An 18739-nucleotide genomic window follows, 5' to 3' on the forward strand; every position below is an offset into this window, starting at 1 on the left:
GGTGACTACACACAGCAAGCTTTAGAATTTTTCATGAATAGAAGGAATACTAAAAAACTAAATATTTACAAATATTTGACAAAAAACTAAATATTTGACAAAGTCAAAATTTATATAAAATAAACTACATTTTAATATATTCTTTAAAACAATATTAACAGTATCAATTTTAATCATGTATTAAATGTTGAAATGTTTCACAGTGTTCATGAGAAATGATCAAAGGATGTTATTACAGCCACTGGTCCTGACAAAGAATAAAGCAGCATGCTGCCTGACAGGCTAGTAAGTGTCAGAATACTCACAGTGACGGGATGGACTACGGCCACTTATGCTTTAGCATTTCTTTTCATCTTATGGAAAGACGCACATCAGTTCTGTGAGAAAATGGTGAACTATAGCTCTAATACTGCCTGAATAAGTTATAAAACCTGAAGATGCCATTCAAACAGTAGCATTTCCATATATAGTTTTAAGAGTATGCATATATTTTTAAACATATTAAATTCAATAATGGGGCCTATTCATTTATTTTCTATTAATTTGTAGAGTATTGCTAAAAACAGATGATCTTCCTCAAAGTGTTGGCCAACTATTCAGACTAATTAATTTGGCAGGAAAAGAAGAAATACTGAAACCATTTGATCACAGCTGTTGATAAGGAACTATATATAATTTAAATAATCAAATCTGCAAGGGCACAGGGCTCAAAAAACAATTCTTCACAATGCATAGGATTCTGTCTGACTTGTATTCTCAAAGTGTGGTGCAGATCTTCAAGATAAACTGGAAATTGTAACAGCACATCTTACTTAGGACAGAGACTCCCACTTATTGTTCAGCAAGACTACAGTGTGAGAAGTGGGAGAAGTTTAGAGCTGGTGCTGACTCAGAGTCATTGAATCAATGACAGATCAGACTACAGCACACAGGCCAAAGTTCCTGTGATCCATACCTATCAGAGCATAGAGAGTAAGCAGTAAATTACAGCTGGATTTGGTAGTAAAATGGTACCTCCTCTAACTCTTCTCCTCAGAAGTAGTGGAAATTGTTTAAATGATTCATTGAAATCATCAGATAACACAGACACACACACATATGCACATGCGCACACACACTATGTGATATATATTACTGTGTGTGCTTTTATTTCCTTTCCCTTAAAAGGCTACAGTGTCCTTTTTGTTGAAACTATTTGTGACCCAACCCTATAACTGCCTTGAAGCAGTTTCAAACAGAGGGTTTGTAATCACTACTATTTATAGCAATGTGAAACATTGTTATAGAGATTTACTGCTAAGGTTGAAAACAAACTTTGGTACCTTTAACAATTTATTATTCGAACAAAAGAATCCTAATCCATAGAGAAAGAAAATCAATCTGCAAATTAGACTAAAGAATCTTTGCATTTCCTTTATGAAAAGTGTTCAACATCCACAGCTATTACACAAATACAAATTAAAGCCATCTTGAGATGCTATCTCATCATAGTCAGAATGGTTAAGGTAAACAAACAAACAAACAAAACAAAAAACAAATTCTGGCAAGAATGTACCAGGTAAACAGTCAGGTAAACAGGAGCCTTGTATGCTTTGAGTGGACGTGACAGGCAGTACAAGCACTGTGGAAATCAATGTGAAGGCTTCCTAAAAATATAAAGCTAGAACGGCCATACGACCCAGCTACACTGCTCTCAGTATATACACAAGGACTGTGTCCCCCCATACGGATAGCCTGCACACACGTATTTAGTGCTGCTCTATTCATCAAGGACACAGAAGCAGCATAGATGTCACCAACTGATGGGAATGAAAATGCGATACACACAAAGAATGAAAAGTGAAATCATGAATTTTCAGAAAAGTGAATCTGGAAAATATTATATTAAGTGACATCACTCAGGTTTACAAAGGCAAACACACACACACACACACACACACACACACACACACACACATTCTCTTTTGCACAAGGATTCTGGCTTCTGATCTAATGTTCACATCTGTGTGTTTGTCAAAGAGAGTATGTGCCAAGGCCAGAAAACTAGAAGGGGAAAGGAAAGAAATGAAAAGGAAAGGAAAAGAGGAGGAGGAGGAAGAAAAGGAGAAGGGGAGGGGAAAGGCGGAAGGGAGAGGGGAAGAGGAAGGCTCCCTCACAGCCCCACCCCTTCCCGGAGGTTATTAGGAATGCCAAGGTCACAAGTCCTCATCCCTCCCTGAGGATTACTGGCAGTTAATGTTTGCTTGGGAAAGGAGAGAAACTTTGTTCAGCCATATTGTCCCTGAAGTGGATCAAGCTCCTGCAAATAAATTATAACCATGTCCTATAAGAAATGCTATTTTAGGGGTCTGGAGAGATGGCTCAGAGGTTAAGAGCACTGACTGTTCTTCCAGAGGTTCTGAGTTCAATTCCCAACAACCACATGGTGGCTCACAACCATCTGTAATGAGATCCAATGCTCTCTTCTGATGTGTCTGAAGAGAGCGACAGTGTACTCATATACATAAGTATAAATAAATAAACCTTTTTTTTAAAAAATGCTATTTTACACATGCGCGCGCGCACCCACACACACAAACACAGAGCATCAAAGTATAAGGCAGGTTATTTGAGAAGAGGAAGGGGATCAGCAAGAGAGGGTAATTGGGGTGAATATGATCAAAATATATTATATACATGTATTGGGGTTTATAATGAAGCTTATTGTCATGTACAATTAGTATTCTAACAAAAAACTTAGAAACAGAAACACTATACTCAATCTCACCAAACAAACACAAGAGGTCCAAGTTAAAAACAGGTGATTCATGTTGGGATATTTGGGAGGCTTTGAATATATGTAAAAAGCAATAATGTGTTTTCATTTCATAACATGAATAATTTTATTTTTCCAGGAAAGAATTTTTTACTACATACATCTGGAAACTAAAAACAACTGGTAACTTCATATATTTTCATTAATGTAGAGAATTGGGGATGTCAATGTGTGTGCCCAAGACAGAAATACATATATTCTATAAATAACAAGAAAACTGACATATTAGAAAACTAGAAATTTCAGTAGATTTACATTCTGTATTCATCTGTGGTATGACAGACCAGATCTTAGAGCTCCTGATTCAAGCTCAAGATTCTTTAGTTGTCTCTGCTCTTCCTAAAAGAGCAATGGGGTAGACAGAGAGTAAGTCCCCAGTAAGTGCTTGTTAGCTGGTTGCCTTAAAACCAGCAGTGGGGCAGCCTCTGGATGACCTAGAGTAGGAGAATGCCAGGGCACTGAGGTGGAATGGGTGGGCAGGTGGGGGAGCACCCTCATGGAGCCGGGGGAGGGGAGCACAGGGGGTTTGTGGAGAGGAAACTGGGAAGGGGGATAACATTTGAAATATAAATGAACAAAATAACCAGTAAAATAAACTAGCAGTGGAGAAGGGAGACCATGCTGCAGCGGTGAAATTATCTTTCACACAACATCTTGCAATGAGAAAAATGTTTCTATATTGCAAACCAAGAAAAACACTAGACTATAAAATATAAATTTAGGTTTATTTTTATGTATTAAGATTTTAGAAACATTTGCTCTACATGTGAGTGTTTTGCATGTATGTATGTATGTATGTATGCCATACATGTATGTATGTGCATCACATGTGTGCCTGGTATCTTCAGAGGTCAGAAGAGGGTATCTGATCCCTAGGAACTAGAATTACAGATTGTTGTGAGCCACCATGGGGTTACTGAATCTTGAACCTGGGCCTCTGCAATAGCAACAAATACTTTTAACTGCTGAGCCATCTCTCCAACCCTATTTTATTTTATTATTTAAATACAAATATTTGTACTTAAAACAACTGAGTTAATTTATAAATTCTGTTTTGCATATGTAAACTTCAAAGCCATAGAGTGTCGGTTCAAGGAAAATGTCATCTTAAACTTCATCCTAAAATTGTTTTTTCAGCAAATACATTACTTGGAAAAAAATCATTTAGGTCTGAATCTATCTGTATGGGATGTCAACTTAAAAAGTATGGCATTTATAGAAAGTCTTACAGCTTAAACATTAATTCTGAGGTAACACAGGACAGTGCTAATATAATACTTTGTTTTCCAACAAGTTAATAAGCATCATTATGTCCTTTAGGGTTACAAATCCATAGTAGAAGTTAGACCTATTGATGAACGGATGCTGTATTGGGGTTTTTTACAAGGTGGCAAATATTCCGCACAATCTTTTCATTTGCAAGCCTCCTACACTCTGGTTTATCTTTCAGGAGGTATAACAGGTGTTTGATATTCCTTCTTGGATGATCACTCTCATTTGACTGGGGTAGTCAAGAGTCTTGGGCAAAATGTTAAGTGACTTTGTTTGCAGAGGGCAATTATGGAGGCCTTTTTAAGAGTGGCTGCTGAACTGCAGTTAAAGAGGAACCACAGACTAGGTGAGAATTCCCCTGGCCTCTTAGTTAGCAGCCATAATGATGGCATATCTTGGTAATTAATATGCTCTGTATATTGGAGGTGACCTCTTTGGAGTGACAGAAAGCATACACATCACATAAAGTTCTCTATTCTGTAATTGTTTCAGGTGGCTCACACTCGTGAGTCTGGTGGGGTGATGTCTGGTGCTGGGTACTGAGTCCAGAGCCTTGTGCAGATTACAGAGGCCCTCTGCACCTTAAGCTGCATCCCAGCCCAAGCAGGACAGCAGGACTGTTACTATTATATAAGCAGGACAGCGGATGGAGGACTGTTGTTGTTGTTATTACTATTACTATTATGTGGGAACAGCAACATAAGGAGCCATGCCAAGCACTTTGAACATATTAAATACTGGTGCAAGAATGTAATGTGCATTAAAGAACCTAATTTTCTGCATGATGTCTCCCCCTGTTCCATGTTGAGGGAGTAGGAAGCAGCACAGGAACTGTTGTAAGGCTCTCGACTCTCTAAGTGCAGGCATTAATAACAATCCACTAGTGTGACCTAGAGGCCAGCTTGCTAACGACAGCATGAAGGGCTTATGTAAAACTGCCCAGCATAATTTTATTAGCTGTCGTGTCTAATGCATTGTATCCATGACAGGTGCTGTGAGTTTGTAGTGAACGGCACACATGGCACGTGGTCTGCATGTTCTGCCACATTCACTGTTTCAGTAACTTAAAACCTTTCATACAAGTTTCTTGTATTAAATAAGGTATATACTGTTTTGCTTTCTAAGAAACATTTTTCAAAGACTTCCTGCCATTTTTTTAATGCCAAACTGAAGCCTCTTTCAGGAGATAGGTGACATATTGGCTCATCTATTAGTAAATTATTAGCATTCTAGAGGATCAACCTGAAGTACCTTTAAGAAAGAACTTTTGTTTTTACAAGGCCACAGGCACTGCGCTGTGACTATGTTCAATGTCTGTGCTCTGTGCTAAACTACAAACCAAGGATCACACAGTCTCAGCACAAGACCCCAGTGTCCAGTGCAATCTCTAACACACAGCAGGTTCCACTACATAGTTATTCAATGTGAAAATGGGATTTATCTTCTCTTTTAGGTTCACTCAGTAAAGACCCACCATAAGTGACAGTTTAATATATTTGATAGCATTGACCACACATAAAATGTAATATGTTGACAGTTATTGTCAGGATATTAACTTTAAAGATAGGATACAACTGTGAAACGAACCCAATAGTTCCAAGCAAGAATTCAAAATTCCAGTTCCACATCATTTTTAGTTGCAACTTGTTTCGTCTGACAGTAGTAGCTTCAAAGATCCTGACAGAAGCTACTATAGCATATACCGCCTTAGGTGTATTAGAGATAGACTAAAAAATTCCTAATAGCCGTTGTTTGCTTCTGGAGCCATTGATAAGCATTTCAGCACAAGAGATGCGCTGCACGTAACACCATCTGTTACGTGCACCAGTGCTTTAAAAGACGCTTACTTACTAGTGCGTTTACCTCAACACGGCAGTGGGCTTCACTGTGGTCTCTTCAGCTAGGTGCACACTATGTCTTGGTCATGCTCACCTCCCAGCACCATTTCTACTTTGTGTTAAAAGTTTCTTCATGTAGCAAAGCTGTCTAACTGACATCTTGGACCATTCAAAGCCAACACAGAGAACCCAAAGGAGTGGTCAAAGAAGCCATGCCATTAACATTTCAAGGCATACTACACAGCAAAGAGCATTTCCATCTCCCCAGGACACCCCTCCAGGGACTATGAAGACAACTTCTCCTCTACTAACAAGTGGGCCTGTCTCTGCACCGACACCCTCAAATCAGAGTAAGAAAGAGACAGCTGGGGCCCTCTACGTACATATAGATATACTCACATAATTTTGAGGGGAAAGGGTACTTAGATTTTATTACTTGAAAAACAATGGGTTTTATTTCATGTTTAAATATTTTAATAGTAAATTAGGGAAGGATCATTAATTCTAAAAACACGAGCTTTTCAGATTTTGGCCAGTTCATAATGATGTCACATGTCTGATAAGGGTCAGAGAATGAGACCGAGGTTGCAGACATAAAGCAGAGCCTGGGGCACACACGACCTGAAGTCTAGGCTCCACATGAACATGCAGGAGACACTCAGTGCCAGCGAAGTGCACTTAACAGATGGTAAGTTAATACCTAAGCAGCCCGAATTTTCAAAATATTCATTGTCTAACATATGATAAACAGTTAACTTTATTATTTTTAAACATTTACTAGTGTGTCAACTGAGATCGTATCAAGAAGTGCCAATCTCAGATCTCCAAATGACCAAACATTTTATTTTTCAAAACTTAATAATGCATACATCTTAAAATAAATATGTAAGAACATAAATTTTACATTCTTTTAACAGGAATAAAATTGATGAAGAAATCATTCATTAAAATGTCTGCATATAATTTTCTATTAATTGAAGAACTTGGAGTCCTCCATATATAATTTCTGAAATACCAAAGGATCCAGTAGGAATTATCCCACAGACAAAATTATCTCCTAAGAATTCAGCTTTCACAAGTCTCTGTTGCAAATGCTTAAGAAATTTAAGAAACTATAATAGAAGTATAAAAATTTATTTCTCCATGGTCAGAACTAAGCTTTTCCAAGCGCTTATTTTAAAATCATTTAATTAATAGGATTGTAATATAAAAGTTCAGAAACAAGTTATTGCTTTACTTTTAAAAACCTGGTTTATTGACAAATTAAATTGATTGCTTCTCTGCTCACAGCAATGCATGCTTTGCCACGGGATTGTCTGCAACTGCAGTTCTGCCTTCGGACTTGGGGAGACACTGTGATGTAGAGTACTTGGTACAGTCAATACTGACTGATTTCATGAGAGATGCTAAGGTCAGTGCTTGTCAAGGTAAAATGAATATACTCTTCATGTCTCTAGTTATGTAAGGAAAATTACTAAACTAATTTAGATTACTAAACTAATGAGACTAACAATTAATAAAACTATTTCAGTCTCAAAATCCTGTTTGATAGCAAAATGGTCAACTGAATTATGGCTCAGCCTAAACATGCTGGTCTTAACCAGTTATTTTGCAGTGATCATAAACACTGTGACCATGGAGACAATGATGTAGGCTTTGATAAGTGATGTCTTTAGATTGTAACTGCTGCTCTCCCCAAATTTAAACCAAAGTAATCATGACCCCAACATAACAGAGGTTCCATATGAAGAAATGTGTAGACACCAAATACATTGTTCAAATAAAATCTCAGTTTAAGTTCATTTGCAGTGTATCAAAATGAAGCAACCCGGGGTTCCTGTTTCAATGTAAACATTTAAAAAAGACAGATGTACCTGATTTTTATCACCAAAGTTTGGTATTATGAATAGATAATCTGGCTTTTTGGCTATAGAAACAATTTTGCAAAAATTAATATTTGAAACAAAGACTATTGTAATAGCAAATTTCAATGTACAGAAGTAGTTTTGTAAGCCTCTTGCCCAGGTGGACCTCAAACTCTCCACCCTTCTGCCTCCATCTCGAGGGGGCTGGGAATAAAGGTTCACCTCCATCCTGACTTTGATAGCAGCATTCTGAAGGTAAACAGATTTTAGTTGTTCCTTATTTATATTATTTTGCTATCAAAGTAAAAAAAGCATCATTCAATATACACCATGAGAGATACCTAGAAATTATATAGGCAAATTTAGTTTGGTATAAATATCCTTAAAATTTGATTTTATTCAAGCAATATTTATAACATCTTATTTTGAAGATAATAAGCTACAGTAGAACTAAAAAAATTAAACCTGTCAAACTTTGTATGAATCATATAAACTAAATTTTGCACATTTTTACTAGTTGTCCTTAACGTTGCATGTATGAAATCTCTTGTAAGGCTGTTCTCTGCATTCATCTCATAAAAAGTGTAATAGGCACATAAAACTCACATATTTGGTCGTACATCCTAGAATAAAAATAAAACTTTATTTTAAATATATATGCTTTATACAAATAAATGCACATACAAGTTAAGTGAGACTCTTACCCTTGACTTCCGTTTGAGAGCTAGTTATTCCATTAATCTCGGTGGCTCCTTCCTATGTCGGGTAGTCAGTAGCCAAATCACAAAATGGCATTTGGGCGCTCATGTCTTCAGATGGGAATTTCGGTCAATTGCCAGTTGAAAATTTAAACTGAACACTAAATTACCCAAACTTTATTAAGTTGTTTCCATGTCCACCAGCTGATAAAGAACAATGACACTAAAAATCACTGAAAACAAAAGGCAAAGTTAAATGCCACCAAATGCTGCCTTTCCCTGAGAGCCAATTATAACATCTGAAAAGAGGGTGACTATAATATTCATATTTACAAAATACTGAGCCATCAACTACTTGTGGTACTATGTACCATCCGAAAAGACTCAAGGTTACACTGCAGACACAGGCAATGACTGGAAATGTCATCTTAGTATTGGGGAACAATGGTTATCCATTTTTTTACAAGTATAGTATGAAAGAGCTTTAGTCCTTCCCACACCAATTCCTCCAGCCCACATTTAATTGACAGTTATTCTCTGGAGATTCTATCAATCATTTATGGTAGCTAATCATATTGGTCTCTATTATAACTCAGTTGTACAATCTGTTTTGATGCTTCTAATATTAAAATGACTACTGAAAGAAACCGAGTGTTGTCATAGTAGGTATGAGATTAAGCGCACATACAGACAACTTAAAGGCCTCAGATCCCAGAGTCTATGAACAATCACATGGATTTACATCCATTCATTTATCTACCAATCACATCTACCTATCCATCCACCCAACCTCCCATCCACCCACCCATCCACCCATCCACCCACCCACCCACCCATCCTTCCACTCATTAAATGTTCTTGTATCATAACCTGAAATTGCTACAAAGGTACTATGTAAGAGAGGCTATAGGTTGAATCAGCTTATGAGCTAACCAAAATGAAATGGACTTCATAAGAAGTCCTTAATAGAGTTATTAATAGTTAAGAATAAACCTTTAATAGTGTTAATCATATTGTCATTCAGAGTTTATTATCTTAAGAACAGGACATTCCATTATTTGCTATGTCTGATGGCTTTAAGTCACCTAAAACCATTAATAGGTATAACATTTACACACTATTCAGAGACTAGCAGAGTTCAGTCGTAGGTGCTATGGAGCTACAAAGGAAAGATTCTTTTCTTAAAGGGTTTATAATATAAAACTTTATGGGGCACATGTGTGTGTGTATGTGTTAAATGTGTTGTACAAATGACTGGATATTCACCACATAAACAAGCACACTGAAGCACATAGTGTGTGGCGTATGTTACACGAACAACTGGATTCCCACCATAAAAGCAAGCATCCTAACATACAGCATGCTAAGTGTTTGAACAGGCTGATATCATATGGAGCCAATCTGAGAAGCTGGATTTAGACCAAACTTTCTCTAAAGTGAAAAATACTTTTTCTTTTTGGTTTAATAAAGCCTGTAAACAAGCAGTGACTGAACACAGAATATGGATGTGGAAGGGTTTGTGTCCTCAATCTGGAAGGGCAGAGAGAAATCCCTTAGCCAAAAGAAATGACAGATCATGGAATTCATGCCCATACTCTCAAAGTCCTGCTTTCATCAGGAGAGAAGCAACTGTAAACATGTCAACTCACTCTAAAGACCACAATCATTGTGGCTAAAATTCAATTTAATGCAAGACACAAAGCTGACAAGTCTCAGAGACAAACATCCTCTTAAACACCCTCTAGCACACCTACACACAAGGTGGCTTCCCATTTCAGTGGGTGAGCCCCATAAGACTGGTTTATACATGCATGTGTTTGCACATAGTTGAACATTCCTAATACATGTGTAAGAGTTTTAAAGTTAAACACACCTTCATTTTAAAAAGAAAGAAACAGACCCAGAAACCTGCTATTGTTTGCCGAAAGTCTCAGTTATCAATGAAATTAAGACTCCCAAGAGTAATGATGCTACATACATTTCCTGCAGTTAAGAAAAAGACACCCTGGAAGAAATATAAGAAATTTCACCATTTAACATCGATGTCTAGGACTGCATTCAGATAGCCCATAAGCCTTAGAAAATGTAAACAGTATACTTCATGAAGTTAGAGAGAAAAGGATTCGTGAAATGGAATTCCCTACATGTTCCATGGTTTCACATCCATTTCTCTCTCATTCGTGGTACCACCTTGTTCTCTCTCTCCCTCCCATCCTTTCTGTGGTTATCTAAATTTTAAGCATGTACAGCACTGCATAATCAAAGGTCTCCATGTTTCAGGTGACAGATGCAGTTCTCCTTTCTCAATACAATGCACACATATTTGTATTTTATATATGTACCTGGGCAGCAAGAAAAGGCCTGAATACTGTACTGTTCAGATGTAAGAAGACACTCTTGAGACACTGTTGTGACCCCTGCTCCTAAACTGAGTGGTGACTCTAAAGGGGGAGGCTAACAAAGTGAGAGCTGCAAAGACTTGTCAACCATCGAAGGTTTCTGAGCGTGCAACGGTCCAGGCTAATTAGGACCCAGGCAGTAGTGAGGGCAGGTCTTCTGGCAGCACATCGCACCCTGCATCTTGCGATGGTCCTGCAGCTCTGAACACACAGCATGTGTACTGTGCACTGCACATGCCATGCATGCACAGCCCTCCCTACTGTGTGAAGGGCCTCAGTGTGGACTCCAGGCTACAGGACAGACAGCAGTGCTCTGCTGCTCACTGGTGTCTGCACTTACGTATGTAGCACAGTGGTTTGATTACAAAACAAAGACTGTTAAGTATTTTCCTACTGCCATTTCTCAACGTGTAGCATGTTCATATATTTTTTGCAATGTACTGTGTTAAAAATATTTACTTTTTAATTTCTATCATGTTACTGATGAGGTTTCAATCAGGATTAGAATAGAATTTCCAATATTCTACATTAGGGATTGTTGTTAATGGCATGCTCAGCATTGATAATTGTAAATGATTTTATAACTGATAAGCAATCAGCTTTAAAAAACAGTGAGTATGCTCTTTTTCTGTAGTCTTCAATATTCAACCAGAGTTTAAGTTTTAAAAAAGAAAAAAGAAAAAACAAGTACACCCATCTCCTTGGTGTGCGTGTTCGCTTTCATCTGAATAAAAGGAAACTACATGCACATCAAACAACGGCTGAAATGTATTCACGATTATCAGTGCTTGATTTGTATACCTATGTTATACGCCTATAAGCTGGGGGTCACATAAAAATGTCTTTAGTGAAAAGGAGCCTTGAGTGTGAAGTTTCGCAAGGCCCAGGTTTAGAGTTGATTAAGAGCTCAATTACTCCCACACCAAATACAGAACATATATAGACTCAGACATTTCTAGTAAAGTGCAGCATGCTTTTTATTTTGTATGTCTCAAAATAGCACTTCCTGAGTGATATCTAAAATCACAACACATCTATGAACAGTGCACCCATCAGCACTGTCACACACAGCACTGTGAACAGAGTAGCACTGCACCCACTAGTGCTGTCACACACAGCACGTACCCCCTTTCAGCTTCTATTCTGTCAGAGGATAGAAACCAAAGGGCGTACAACATTTGGCTACCTATTATTTTAAAGGGCAAAAGATTATCCTATGGCGCCAAAAATACACATGCATAGGGCATTTTACTTATATTCTATTTGGTCACAAAGTGACAGTCTCAGTATTTTATTGGTGTGACTGTCTACTATAAATGTGTATCCTACATGTATATAGCTCAGTAGGATTAGTCCGATGTTGAAAGAACTAGATTAACAGAAAAACCACAGACACCTATGTAAGATACTGCGCATTCATACCAGTACCATCTTATCATCTCGAGAAGAAGCAGAATCACTTCCTTTTAAAAATCCTTTTTTAAAAAGGGTCTTAGTCTAGACCAGGTTGGCTTGGAGCACACTATATATACACCCGGGCTGGCCTAGAACTTACAATGATCCTCCTGCCTCAGTCTCCTGAGTGTTGGGATTACAGGAATGAGCCACCACACCTGTCAAAACTAGAGTTTTAAAAGTTCAGTGATGAATTAACTTCCTTCTCCAAAGCACATGCAACCAGTCCAGAAGTGTACAGCTATTTCCCAGTTTACCCACAGTACAGGAACAGATGGAAACACACGAGGGGTCCCAGGTCAATGAAGAGTTAAACAAAGATCCATATTTTATCCTTTCTTGGGTAGAGAATAGTAATAATTTGTAAGCAAAGCCTCTACAAGCAGACAAGTATCTGAGCTCTTAGTGGACACGGTTAGCCTAGCTCAGGGTTGTGGGAGAAAAGATAAAGTGACTATTTACACTATTTTTTTCCTGGCAACTTCCTATTTTGTACTGGTTCATTCAAGAGGAAGGAAATGGTGGACTGCCAAATGTGACTTTAGTAGTGGTCACAGAGATTTCAGAGTTTGGAAAGAACTAGGCTATGGTATTTATGATAGTCTTCAGATTTACCAGTGCTCATTCACTGGACAAAGCAGAGAGCTCACACCTGCCTCTTTAACATAAATCTAACATCCTAAATGTTACTGAGGAAAAAGAATAAAGTATAACACACTTTGCCTAGAAAATAATGGCAAACTAGCTTAAAGTTATAAATGCCTACATTTACACATATAAAGGCAATCTAATTGAAATCACCAAATAATGGGAGAAACAGAGCCCCAACTGGTCAACTCTTGTCACTAAATGAAGCTTCCAGTATTGGGAATCTTCAACATCTACTTGAGTTCTGGTCAAAAATATCCTGTGAGAATCCCCAAACAATCTAGGCTAAGACTATAGGTTTCTCTTCACAAACGGACAGCAAGGCCTCATTACTGAAGGCAATATCTATACAACTCATTCACCACAGAGAAGCTGAGCTGGTGCCTCCACAGAGCTTTCACCCTACGGTCTAGCTAGTGTCTTTAGTACAGAAAGGTATTCTGCATGTGACCCATGAGAAATGTGAATACCAACCCAACCACAAACCCTTGAAATGGCAATGGTGTCCTTGCAAGAGACACTAGGGCAACGGTGGCACAAAGCTTGTGGGAGTAACCAACCAATGTCTGGTTTGACTTAAGACACATTCCATGAGAGGGAACCTGATACTGCTTGAGTGACCAAGAATCTGAGACTAGTTGGCCCAAGGACCTAGAGTTAAACCAAATACTACTAAAAGACAGACAGACAGACAGACAGACAGACAGCACTAGCGAACAGCTAGCAATAAAATGACAAATGACTCCTAATGACATTCTGCTTCACTCATAGATGAGTGCCCTGCTCAGCCAGCATCAGAGAAGCTTCCTCCTGCAACAGGTGTGAAACAAATAGAGACCCACAGGTAGGTGTTATGCAGAGTGAGAGACCTTGGAACACTCAGTTCTAAAATGGGAGGTCTCCATAAAATCCCTCCCTCGGGTCAGTCAGAAATGGAGGCAGAGAATACTAGTAAGAGCCAGAGGGGATGGAGGATACCAAGAACACAAAGTCCTTCAACTCAACATGAGCAAAACACACCTGACCTCAGAGACAGCAAACACGGCCTGAACCAGGTCCTTTCCTTTCCAGTTTACTGTTTTCTTGGGAGCCCAGAGTGTGTGGTGAGACAAGCTGTGTCATGTCTTGGCTTCTTCCGTTCGTTTTATCCATTCCAGTGTGTTAGTTTTATCTTATTATAAATCTGGATGGGGGGGGGGTGGAGAGGAACCGGGAAGAACAGAGGCAGGGGAACCAGGATACATTATGAGAGGAAAAACTATTTTCAACTGAAAAAAAAAAAACCACAGAGATCTCAAACGAATAACTTAATGATGCACCTCAGAGCCTTAGTGGAAGAAGCAGCAGCCAGATTCCAAATGAGTTCAAAGCTTAAATTATGTACAACAAATGTTTATTGGCACCAAATAATGTCAAATATGCAAAAACAGTCGATAAAACGCATTGCTGTATTTAACAACAGCACATTCTTCAAGTGCTTATAGTCAAATTTCAATGAACAACAAAGGTTATCTCTTTCTGTAGGAAGAGTTAGACAGATCTCACCTGTACTTACCATTTATTACTCTTTTAAACATAAGTCTTAAATCAAAAAATCACATGCCTGATGAGTCCACCTCACTCCTGGAAACCCTGTAGAGTTGGCTAATACAAGGAGGATCTTCTCAGTCAGTGGCTGGTATCGCTGAGGAACAGTCCCAAAGATAAGGAGGCTGTGTTTTGCTTTTCTGCTGAAATGCTACAATACTAACTATATTTTTAGCATGCTTATTACATGAATTGTACATTAGAGATGGGTTAAATAAAAGCTATTATAAATTCTGAAAGTACTAAGTTTTTCATTTTAAGGAACATTACTCACAACACAAAAAATACCAGCAAGGGGTTGGGGATTTAGCTCAGTGGTAGAGTGCTTGCCTAACAAGCGCAAGGCCCTGGGTTCAGTCCCCAGCTCCAAAAAGAAAAAAAAATACCAGCAAACTACATCACTTAAAAGTTTTTGCAAAAGTTTGGATGAAATCTGAGATTCTATAGCACTTGATGAAGTTTTCGTTGGCCTCTGCTTTTCTCTCTCTCTTAAACAAGCACTAGACAGTAATAGCATTCCTTTTACTTGAAGATAAAGCTTTACCATCTAGTATGAGAAGTAACTTCACATCTGAAATGTATGTAGGGTGTTAGTGCTTTGAACTTCTTAATACCAAATTGTGCACAGGTTATGTCTTTAAGGAATGTTACAGCATCAGGGCAGGGTATCTGTGTTCACAAGCTTAGGGGCTCAATGCATAATAGTGCTGAAAAAAGTGGTAGATTGAAAGTGTCCTTTAAACAAGTGTTTTTAAACAAGCTTCTTCATGATAGTTAGCATGCGTGACCTTCTATATAGCAAGATTCTAGCCATCTCAGACCATACCACAAGCATTTACTTACTTTGTTACCCTTGTTTAAGGAAGGGGTTGGGGGCACACAAGCAAACCAATCCTGAGCAAAGAATCAACAGGGCACACTGCAAATATAATAAAGAGGTTCAGTGAAAGGAACCAAATAATGAGAAATCTAGGGCCTGCTCAAAGAACTAAGCTGGCAAGGAAATGCATAAACTGCAAATATTGACATTCACAAATCTGAAAACTCAAAGTATATAGATAGTGAAAGACATTTCAGTCAAGATGACATAACATAATTAACGTCTTCCTAAGAGATTTTAAGACCTTAAAATAATGCATTTTTTTGGCAAATTAACTTAGCTTTTGTGACTAAGCCATGAGAAAGAAACCACACATTATAGGTATTCTATTTCATCAGCCAGCCATGTGCTCATATCCTGTGGTGCCGAGGCTAGATGATCTGCTGGTTGTTAAAGAGGTGCTCTTCTTCCAGTAGCAGTCCATGTGCCTCAAGAGAAGCAGAGTGGCCCCAAATACAAGACTATATTAGTAGAGCAGCCGAGTACGGTAAGGCCTGTGCGGTGCGCAGAGGATCGGTCATGTTACCTGAGCTAAGTAACACTGCACATGACAGAAAGAGGTCTGAGGGGTGGGGGACTGTCATGATGGGAACTGTGCTGTGTACAGGAAGGCCGAGGAATTTCAGTTTCTCACTTAGGATTTGAAAGAGAACATTATACAACCCCAAGTGATATTGTGTAAAAGATTCTTCCCTCCTCCATCTAAGCATGTGTTACTGTTTTCTTAAGTGACTGCCATCTTCTTGTCTGGAGATAGAGACTTACTGTAGTTTTATGCTTTCCCTAATTCCAAAAGAAGTCAACCACTGTCTGCTTCCTTGTTCCTTGTGTATTCTAGACAGTACCTATGAGACACACAGCTGGCAGACTTCTCCCATTTCTTGACTTGCTTTTAACTTTATAGAACCCCATTTTTCTACTCTCAACATTGTTAACTAAGCTACTGGTCTTTCAGTAAGTCCCTGTCTGTACCTGGTTAAATGTTTTTCCTGGTTTAATAATTCTAGGTCCTAGATTAAGATCTTTGATCCATTTTTACACTGATATTTTGGACAGGGTGAGAGATGGGGTTCAGGTGAGATAACTGATACCCTCTTTACTAGGACTTAAACTGCACCCACTTGAAAATGAGTTGGATATTAAAGAACTAACATTACTCAATTGCTTTATAGAAAATTATAAAATCTATTTTTACTTCATTTCTGGCTTTAAAAATACTATGAGCATATATTAAGGAGTGGTATTGCTGGGTCATGTGGTAGATGCATTTTTGTCATAGGTTTTCACATCTTCCTACAATGATTGTGTATTTTAAGTCATAAGGAAGAGCATATCTAAAACATGCCATTATTCCCAATCAGCTGTTTTGATCAATTATCACCCACATCGTCCCTCTGTCAGGACCTTCATGGGCCAATTGGGTACTCATACGAGGTCTTAAGAGGTGATATTGTTCTGACACCAGCTGCATCTTGTTCCTGCTTATATTTTTTTTGAAAATTGAAACAGTGACATCATCTCCCCTCTCCAAACATTCCAAATGTAACCTCTCCTTGATCTCTTTCAAATTCATACCTCTTTTCCTCCAACAGTTGTTATATATGTGTGCTCACACAACGGGCATGTGTGTATATGTATGTGTGCATGTGTCTGTGTATTCCTACATAAGTACAACTTGGCTCAATCTGTATAATGCTACGTGTATATATATATGTTCAGGAATATTTAGATAACCAACTGGCTTGCTCTTCCCTGGGGAAGACTATTTCTCCCATTCTTAGAAAAAAAATAAAACTCTTTTAGACATCCTTACTGTTGCTTTATCTGCCTCTCTCCTTATTTATTTATCCCTCCCCCCAGTTTCCTAATTTTCCCACCCCCTGGTCAGATTACTTGTAACCTGCTGTTTCCCCCTCTATTGTCCCCCTCCAGCAATGGTCTCTAACTTTTCTGGTTTCTTTAGATGTGCTGGGTTTGTGGTCACATCTGAACATGTGGAGGTAGGGGCCTCACAAAGAAGAAAACATGTGGAGAACATGCGATGTTTGCCTTCCTGGATCTGGACTACCTCACCGTTTCTGAGTTCAATCCATTCACCTGAAAATGTCTTTTTAACATCTGAGTAACATTCCGTAGTGTACATGCCCTGCCTCTTCGTTACTCGTCTGCTGAAAGACATGTAGAATGCTTGCATTTCCTGGCTACTGTGAATGGAGCAGCAGTGAGCATGGCCCACCTGTGGGAGCAGGGTGCTGTTCCTTGAGCATATGTGAAGGAGCGGCACTGCCGGGTCACGTGGGAGATGCATGTCTGGCTTGCTGACCATTTTCCACCTGGATTATCAGTGGACCAACCTGCAATCCACTAACAGCAAGTAAGCAGCATCTGCCACAGCCCGACAGAGCACCCCACTGGGTGTGCCTGTTGGTCCTTGCCATTGTGACTAGCATAAGATGGGACTCTTAAAGTTGTTTGATTTGCGCTTCCCTAATCGCCAGGACTGATGAGCACTGTTGAGATAGTTCTCAGCCATTTTTCTTTCTCTTTCTGAGAACTCTCAGTAAAGATCTCAGAGTCATTTTGTAACCTTTGTTTTCTAAATTCTTTGTGTATTCTGAATATTAATCTTCTGTCAGTTATGTACCTGGCAAAGACTCTCTACCATTCTGAGGTCTTCATCTTCCCTTGATTTTGTCTGTAACTGTACTAAAAAGCACAGTTTTATGAAGTCCCACTTTTCAAAAGACAGCCAATGGACTCTTCAGAAGGTCCTTTCCTCCCTGTGTCATACGAACACTGCCTAGGTGTCTTCTAGCACTCTCTGTCTCTGGTCTCACAAGTGGGATCCTTCCATTTGGATCTCATTTCTGTCTGAGGTAACAAGACTTGGTTCTGATGTCCTTCTTCTGCGAGTGACACCCACATGTCTGTTTTCTGCCTGTACCATTCTGTTTTACTCACTATGCCTCTGTATTGTATCTTGAGACTTGGAATGGTAATTCTTCCTGCATTACTTTTGTTCTTTTTGTCTATCTGCAGTCTTTTGGAATTCCATATCCATTTTAGGGTGTTTTTTTTCTATTTCTGTGACGAATGAGATGGAGATTTTGATTGGGACTGGACTGGATCTGTAATTGGCTTTTTGTAAAACCCTCATGCTCGCCCGCCCTCATGCTCGCCTGCCATGATTCTAGCACTTCATGAACATGGGGCTCCTCTCCACTTCCCATGCTTCACTGGAGAGGTTCCTTGCCTCTCTGTTAGGTGTGTTCACGCTTCCCT

At 38.8% G+C, this 18739-nt stretch overlaps 1 protein-coding gene across 11 annotated transcripts in view; it reads right to left on the reverse strand.

Moving 5' to 3' along the window:
* Zeb1 (zinc finger E-box binding homeobox 1) overlaps window positions 1-18739 on the reverse strand; it is a 166826-nt gene that overhangs the window by 116635 nt on the left and 31452 nt on the right. For 4 of the 11 annotated variants that reach the window (XM_087589884.1, XM_087589879.1, XM_087589883.1 and 1 more), the window contains exon 2: window positions 8495-8721. The gene's annotated coding sequence lies outside the window, so the exon portion shown is untranslated. 11 annotated transcript variants of the gene reach the window in all.

This window comes from Rattus norvegicus, chromosome 17 (assembly GCF_021556685.1).
Source record: "Rattus norvegicus strain SHRSP/BbbUtx chromosome 17, alternate assembly SHRSP_T2T, whole genome shotgun sequence".
Taxonomy (NCBI): domain Eukaryota; kingdom Metazoa; phylum Chordata; class Mammalia; order Rodentia; family Muridae; genus Rattus; species Rattus norvegicus.